Raw genomic sequence first — 7,890 nt, 5'->3', positions numbered from 1 at the left:
CTTAAGAGGAAAAACAAAGGCAGATGATCTAAATGGTATAATGTTTTTTTTTTTTTTTTTTTTTTTTTGTCAAATGATAGATTTGTTAGATTAAGGAGCTGATGAGATTCGAACCCATGCTATAATGCAAGGGTAACATTCCTCTCCACCATTGTGGTAGAGGGCCACTTGCAATGGTAGAATGTTTCTTTGTTTTCCTTCTAATCTTTATCTTATGATGTTTTTTATTCAAAATTTAGCTAAAAAGTTCAACAAAAAAAGAAAAAAAGACTGCTGCAAAGGCAGCACATAATTTAGCTAAAAAAATGCAAAAATGGATATGTGGCTGCTGGGATTCGAGCCCAGGTCTCCACGGCCACAACGTGGAATTCTTACCACTAAACTACAGCCACTGATGTTAGCAAACTGGGTAAGTTATTTTCTTATAAGCGTTATTGTTCTTTTCATCCAAAATTACACGTTCCCAGGGCCTGAAAAGTTTAGGGAAAGACTACCTCATCTCAAGGCATACCACAAGTCTCTTTGAGAACTTATACAAGGGGTTTTAGCCTCTTTTTTGTTTTTTTCTGATCACCTACCATTAGGTATTGCCGGTAGCAAAACTTGAGTCGATGCTTGAGTTTAGTGAAGATAATGATCCTTATTGTTCATTTACCGCTAACGTTGTTTATATATATTTTGAGGTTGACATACAATTGGCTTCGCTCGGCCTGATCGAGCCTGATCCTTCGAGTTTACTTGCGTACGATCTTTCCGTATCTATTCCATTTTCACCTCTAGACCCTGGCTGGGAAACAACGCTTCCGATGGCTTCCGATGAGGACGAAGGGGTCTTTGAGGAGTTAGATGAATCCCCATTAGCCACCTTAGCTTCCTCTGCATTTAGAGTGGTAATGTTTACGTACGGAAAATATAAAACTATTGTCTTATAGAAATTCAGGACATTGTCTTATTTAATTTGTAGGGGACTTGATGTGATTAATTCAAAAGAATGGACGCGTAGTAGCATATACATGTCTTCGTATCAGACTGTTGAAAACTTATGCAACCACTCGGTACCCATGATCTCGAGTCTAGCTGTTGCAGAGTTTGCTATGAGTAATATAACTCGAAACATGGATGAAACCTCTTGAAAGATTATGACCATACATGACAGACGATTTCCGCACGTATAGGGGAGGGGAGAGGAGGGAACTAGTCATCCAGAGAGTACCTTTATGAAGAAACGAAACGACTAAATCTCCAACTTTCTTCGAATGCAAACGTATACTTGCTGAGCTAAATTGACAAACAAATAAACCATTGCAAAAGCATTTATTAGAAACTCAAACAGTTGCATGAAGTCAAGCTGCACAACCAATTTAAATTTGTAACTAGATTCATCCACACATGTGTTCCCATCCAGGATTTTCTAAAGCTTGAGCTTACAACGGTCTGGCTTACTACTTGAGAAAATACACCAGCACTAGAGATAAAAAGTTTCCAAGGCAAGCAAATAAACCAAGACATCAGGCATCGCAAACACGGGCAGTTCCAAGCAAAGGGCGTTGCAGCACAACAAATCTGCAACACAAGAAAACACAGGATATCAACAGAAACCACTATATTAGTAAACGCTAATTCGTTAGATTATAATCGACAGCAAGAGTGTGAGAATGTAACTTCCTCTTCAATCTTTAGAATGAATAAAAGATCTGATTTGAAGTCGAACTATTTCATCAATGAAAGCCATGGGAAACAGGAATTCAACCCATCTTCTACAATGAGACTTAAAGTACATATGAAAAAGACCGCACTAACCATGTTAAATTGAAGAAGAAGAAAAAAGACAATCCACAAATTTATTAACATCAACATGCAATGTTCTGTTCTCAGCACTACAATCACATGACCTGTTCTTTCTTTTAGTAAGAAACTGCCTCGGTCTTGTCGAGTAAGAGGAGGCTCTCTTGATAAGAATCAAAAGAGTAATACTGATACTCGGAAACCCCAATATTGTTCAACTGCTTGCTCTCAAGGTCTAAGGAAACAAAATCATGCTTTACTATATTTATTTTACCAAAAGTGTCGGGGTACCCTCGAATCAGTAACCTTGTGGACCGAGACTAATCAATTTGGTCCATGACTCCTTTATGCCATACTCTCATTACCCATATATCAAGACAACGATCTTTAGTCCCGTTTCTTGTTGTGAACAGAGCAATACAATTTTGGTCTACGGACACAGACAATTGCAGTCCCAACGAGGAACTCCATCTGTAACTCTCTGGCATCGATAACTCGCTAAATAAACCACTGCCCACATCAAAGGTTAATGTAAAATAATAAAACCCATCATCTTTCCTGCGGAGGACAGGCCAATGAAGAGTCCCTTTAACAAAAGTCTGGGAAGCAACTCCACATACCTCACATGCAGGAGCAACAATACCAAGACTGCTCCATGAGCCCGTGGCTAGTGAATACACCCCAGGTCAAATGCCAACATAAAATAGTGAAAGCCACCATTTGTCAAACGGGTTGCAGGCCAATGAAGAGCACCATTAACAAAAGCCTGGAATGCAGCTCCATCTATTCGAAAGGAAGGAGGAACAGAACCAAGACTGGTCCACGAGCCCTTGGCTAGTGAATTAACCTCAACTACTTGACATTTTCCAGATATAAGACGGACAAGTCTCACAACCTTACAGTCATTGGTCACAGCATCAAAACCGAACCCAATAGTGCATCATACTAGCAATGCGTACTAAAGGTGACACCAGGCCTGGGAAGTGTCGGTGACTTTCTGATAAAAGGGTTCCATATAATGAAGTTTCTAAACCATAACGGAAGATATCATCTGCCAGGCATACCAACCCATCACAAACCACACGGAAAACCGAATTCTCCAGTTTTTCCTTGTGGGCAATTGGAAAATCTATGTTGCAGTACTCGTCAAAAGATTGGTTATCATCAATCATAGAGGAATATTAAAATTGGGTGAGGTGGGCGCAAACTACGATGCATGGATACAATGGTTTACCCCCATCTCGCGTATCTGAAACGCGGGGGATACATTTCGGAGTCAACAGATATGTATTTGACTATCGGGATGCGAATATCCGACTTTCCAGATACGTTTGACACTAAATTCAGAGGATAAGCATAAAAGGTCAAAAATAATTGCACTAAATCCTTTTTTTCCTCACTCGAAAATCAGTAATCAGACTCTGGTGGGAGAGACCTTCGCCGTCTGCAACTCTTAGTGTGCTGGTTGTGTCGTCTGCAAGTGTGCTAGTTGTCGTTTATAACAGCAAGTGTGCTGGCTGTTTCGATGTGAACAGCAGAACATGTAACAGATATCTTCAAGTGATCATGTGTAACTAGCTAGATTCCCTTGGGGTGCGTTTAAATACGTCAAAGAGATCTCTTCATGTCAAAACTTCAGGGGGTGCCTTTAATATATTGGGGGTCTCAGAACGATCAAGTATTTAATCACTAACTGTTACTATAATATATGGTTTAGTTTGTACGTTAGTGGCAACCTGTATCCCATATAAAATTATTTAGTTTGTGTTCTTATGGTTTATATGTTTTGCTAATCTTGGAAAATGGTCATCCTGATTAGGATGTTAATCTGGAAAATAAGTTGGATGATTGTGCTCTATTGTGGAAGTATGTCAAAAAGCTCTAAAGTGTGGTAAATGGAGGAGAATGAAATACTGTGTTTGAATGCAACTATTGTCAAAAAAATTTCAGAGGATCCTACCCTAGGGTCAAGTTTCATTTGTTGAAAATGGAATCGCGTCATGCCACAAGATTACTAATGAAACTTTGGCAGAAATGAAAATGCTAGTTCGAGAGTGTGAATACAAGCTGGAGAGTTCAGCTCCAAGGCAAGTTTCTTTGCCCAATACTGGTTCTTTCTTTTATGCTCAACCTTAAGTAAATCTTGATCCAAAGAAGAGAAAGGAAACAAGTGTGCCTCTCAGTAAAGCTTTTAACAAGGAGGCTAGAGATCACTGTGTTGCTGAAGTTGAAAGGATGTTTTACACGGTATTTTATCCTTTAACCTTGCAAAAAATCCATTATCGAAATTCGTGCTTCTAAACTTCCAAGGTATGTTCCACCAGGTTACAATGCATTGAGAACTACTCTTCTGCAACAAGAGAAGAGTCACATTCAGCGATGCCTCCAACTAATTAAGCGTACATGGAGCACTAAATGTGTAAGTCTGTATAGTGATGGGTTGATAGAAGCACAAAGGAGACCACTTATTAATATTATGACAACTTGTGAAACCGGGTCTATATTCTTGAGGGCAATTAATTGTGAAGGTGAATACAAAGACGATCATTGTATTGCCAACTTCCTTACAGAAGCCATTAAATAAAATAGTTGTGAAAATGTAATTCACATGGTCACTGACAATGACCCTATTTGTAGAGGTGCTGAAGTACTTATTGAGGCTCATTGTCCTAACATCTTTAGGGTGTGAACAACACATGGTGTCCAAAAGATGTTGAAACAGTGTGCCTCATCAAGTAATCCATCAACTCCTCAAACAGATGCATTGTTAGTGATCACTTGAATTACATTTTCATAACCAATTTCTTTAATGGCTTCGGTAAAGAAGTTGGCAATACAATGCTTTTCTTCATATTCACCTTCGCAATTAATTGCCTTCAAGAACATAGGCCTGCTTTGACAAATTGCCATAATATTAATTGGTGGTTTCCTTTGTGCATTTGTCCACATAATGACACAGACTTACACATTTAGTGCTCCATGTATGCTAGATTGGTTGGAGGCATATCGCTCAATGTGACTCTTCTCTTGTTGCATAAGAGTATTTCTCAGTGCATTGCAACTTGGTTGAGCATACCCTTGAAGTGTAGAAGCACAAAGATACGAGTTTCGATAGTTGTGATTTTTTGCAAGGTTAAATGATAAGCTACACGTGTAAAACATCCTTGCAACTTTAGCATCACATTGATCTCTAGTCTCCTTGTTAAAAGCTTTAATGAGAGACCCATTTGTTCCCTTTCTCTTATTTGGGTCAAGATTTACTTCAGGTAGAGAATAAAAAAAAGAATCAGTATTGGGCAAACAAACTTGCCAAGGAGCAAAACACTATAGCTTGTATTCACACTCTTGAACTAGCCTTTTCATTTCTGTAAGGGTTTCATCAGTAACTTATTGCAAGACACGATCCCATTTCTAGATATTTTCAACAATAAAACTTGACCCTAAAGTAAGATCCTCTGGAAGTTTCTGACAATAAATGCATTCAAACACAATATTTCATCCTCCTCAATTTCCCACTCTTTCAAGTTTTTTGACATACTACCACAGTGGAACATGATCATCTAAATTATTTTCAACATTCTTATCCAAATTAACATTAGCATTTGCTTGATTATCATGATGATTCATTTTCCTAGATTAACAAAGCATATAAACGATAAGAATACAAACTAAATAATATTATAATTTATATGGGAAACAGATTCCAACACTAAATCACTCACATACAAATACAAACTAAATAACATTACAATGACATTTAGTGATTAAAAACTTGATCGTTGGGAAAATCCCAATATATTAAAGGCACCATGAATATATTGAAGGCACTCCTAGGGAATCTATCCAGATACACATGATTGCTTGAAGAGATCTCTTACCTGTTCTGCTGTTCAAATCGAAACCCAGTTACACAGAACCAGCAGCCAGCACTTGCTGCAGACGACGCAGTCTGAACACTTGCAGTTGCAGACGACGAAGCCAAGACACTTGCAATTGCAGACGACGGTCGACGGTGAAGGTCTTTCCCACCAAAATCTGATTTCTGAAGTTCGAGTGAGGAAAAAAAAGGTAAAGATCTGAATTTTTACACAGATAATATTGGTAAAGAATTGTTTCAATTTTTTGGTCAAAGAATCGTTTCAATTCAGGCTGACTTCAATGAATTCTCAATTATCACGATTCTCTTCGGATTTAGTGCACTTATCTTTGATTTATTTATTTATTATTGTCCTCTAAATTTAGTGCCAAACGTATCCAGACAGTCAGATACTCATATCTCAATAGTCAACTACGTATCCGTTAACTCCGATGTTGCATGTTGTATCCCGATTGTCATGTGCCGTACGTATCTGTACATAAACCACCGTGTCCCTGCATCGTAGCATAATGAACAGAGTAGAAGTCTTTCGTTACCCCGTCAACTAGTGTTTAGGCTTTTGTAACCAGAAAATACGGTGGTGTATGAGGATGTGAATATCATTCTGGTTATAAAGGTTGATTATTAGGCTGAGGTGGGCTCCAATGAAGCGTGTGTCTCGTACAACGGATCTCCATGTCTTGCTCACTAAGTTGCATATGATCAAAGATTTAAGGGGTAATTTAAATAGGATGTCGTGGGGAAAGAGTATCCCCTTGCTTCAAATTTGAATTGAATTTCTGCAGTTTTGATCGTTCGTTACGAGAGAATTTGAATCCAAACCAATGCACTTTATAGGATAATACCCACACAGAGAATGAAACAATGAAGAATAATCTACAATTGGATGAAAGCAAATAACTACAGCACAAAAAAACCTAGAAATCTAAACCCTGCATTAATATTAAGATTATAAAACAAAACCAGAAAAGGAAAACAAATTTTAATAACTGAAATATAGCAGAAGAGCGTTCTTATCAAGAAAATAAAAGCCTAAAATATAGCAAGAATTTGGGTAGACAAACCCTAGCAAACCCTAAGTGTTCAGACAATCAGATGAAATCCAATCTTCCACTTTATAAACGTCAAATGGGTAAAATAAAAGATCTGAAGAAATCCGGAAGAATGAAAAGGCTAAAGAACAGAAATATACCAGAGGCGCCGAAATATGGAGTTGAGGAAGCTTTTTCTTCTGATGTTGGGCAAGAAGAATGCAACTCTGAATTTGTACCCGTGTTCTAAACCCGTGGTTTCTTTAACCTTTATATAGAACTTGCACTGCACTATTCATGTAGCGGCTACATTGTTATGCCCTTTTTTTTGTGTGTATATTTTATTAATCTTGTGAAATTAAATATCTGAGAGTGAGAGAGGGGGACGTCTGTAGAGAGAGAGAAGAGGTCATCTGTTTGTGAGATATGTTTTCTTATTAGTCATATATTTTTATTTATAACTAATTTTAGAATAATGTTAGGTGTATTAAATTTGTTCATTAAATAATGTGGAACTAATTAAATTTGTACTTATTTAAGATGAAATTTGATTAAGAGTTGTAGTAAAAATTTATACGGGGTAGAATGAGCAATTGTCATTCGGTGCATAAATTTGGCATATGAAGCACCACCCCCAATTTTATACCAATCATAGGTAGGTTTTACTTGACCCCCAAGTAATACAGTCATGATAGGTTAAAGATACTCTAAATCTAAAAGGATTTTACTTTAAGTTTACACAATTACATTCCATAAATAACTTTATTCATAGCACTCCCAGTTGAGTGTGTACAACTTAAAAGGAGTAGTTGCATCAGGTTTTCATACTAATGGAGGAGCAATTCGAGTTTTCCGAATAACCACAATTAATTAATTATTTTTTTTTATATAAATTGTTTTTCAATTCATAGTAGTACCTTTGGACTTATGTTCAAATTCTCTTCTTGTAGTTTAAATGAATCTAGTGCATTTATCTTACAGTTTGTGAAAGAGTAATACTGATATCCAAATATCTTTCAACTTAGTGCTCCCAAGGTATAAGGAAAGCAATTCATCACTATTACCTAACATGTAAGGATACAGTCTTGTAAGCAACAAGACCTCACCATCCTTCCTAAAATATAATGCCTTAGTAATCCAACCGTGACAAAAAAAAAAATGGATATACGCATTGTCAGAAATTAAATGGGCTACACG

At 37.2% G+C, this 7,890-nt stretch overlaps 1 long non-coding RNA gene and 1 other non-coding gene across 2 annotated transcripts; both read right to left on the bottom strand.

Moving 5' to 3' along the window:
• Window positions 1–320: 320 nt before the first annotated feature.
• TRNAH-GUG (transfer RNA histidin (anticodon GUG)) lies at window positions 321–392 on the bottom strand. The gene has a single exon. It is a non-coding gene; the product is annotated as a tRNA-His (tRNA).
• An 891-nt stretch (window positions 393–1,283) lies between these two features.
• Window positions 1,284–7,091, bottom strand: LOC126620970 (uncharacterized). The gene is made up of 2 exons (XR_007622750.1): window positions 6,855–7,091; window positions 1,284–1,563 (listed from the first exon to the last, which is right to left on the bottom strand). It is a non-coding gene; the product is annotated as an uncharacterized LOC126620970 (long non-coding RNA).
• Between the last annotated feature and the right edge of the window lie 799 nt (window positions 7,092–7,890).

This window comes from Malus sylvestris, chromosome 5 (genome assembly GCF_916048215.2).
Source record: "Malus sylvestris chromosome 5, drMalSylv7.2, whole genome shotgun sequence".
Lineage (NCBI taxonomy): Eukaryota > Viridiplantae > Streptophyta > Magnoliopsida > Rosales > Rosaceae > Malus > Malus sylvestris.
This window is presented reverse-complemented; position numbering and strand designations above follow the sequence as displayed.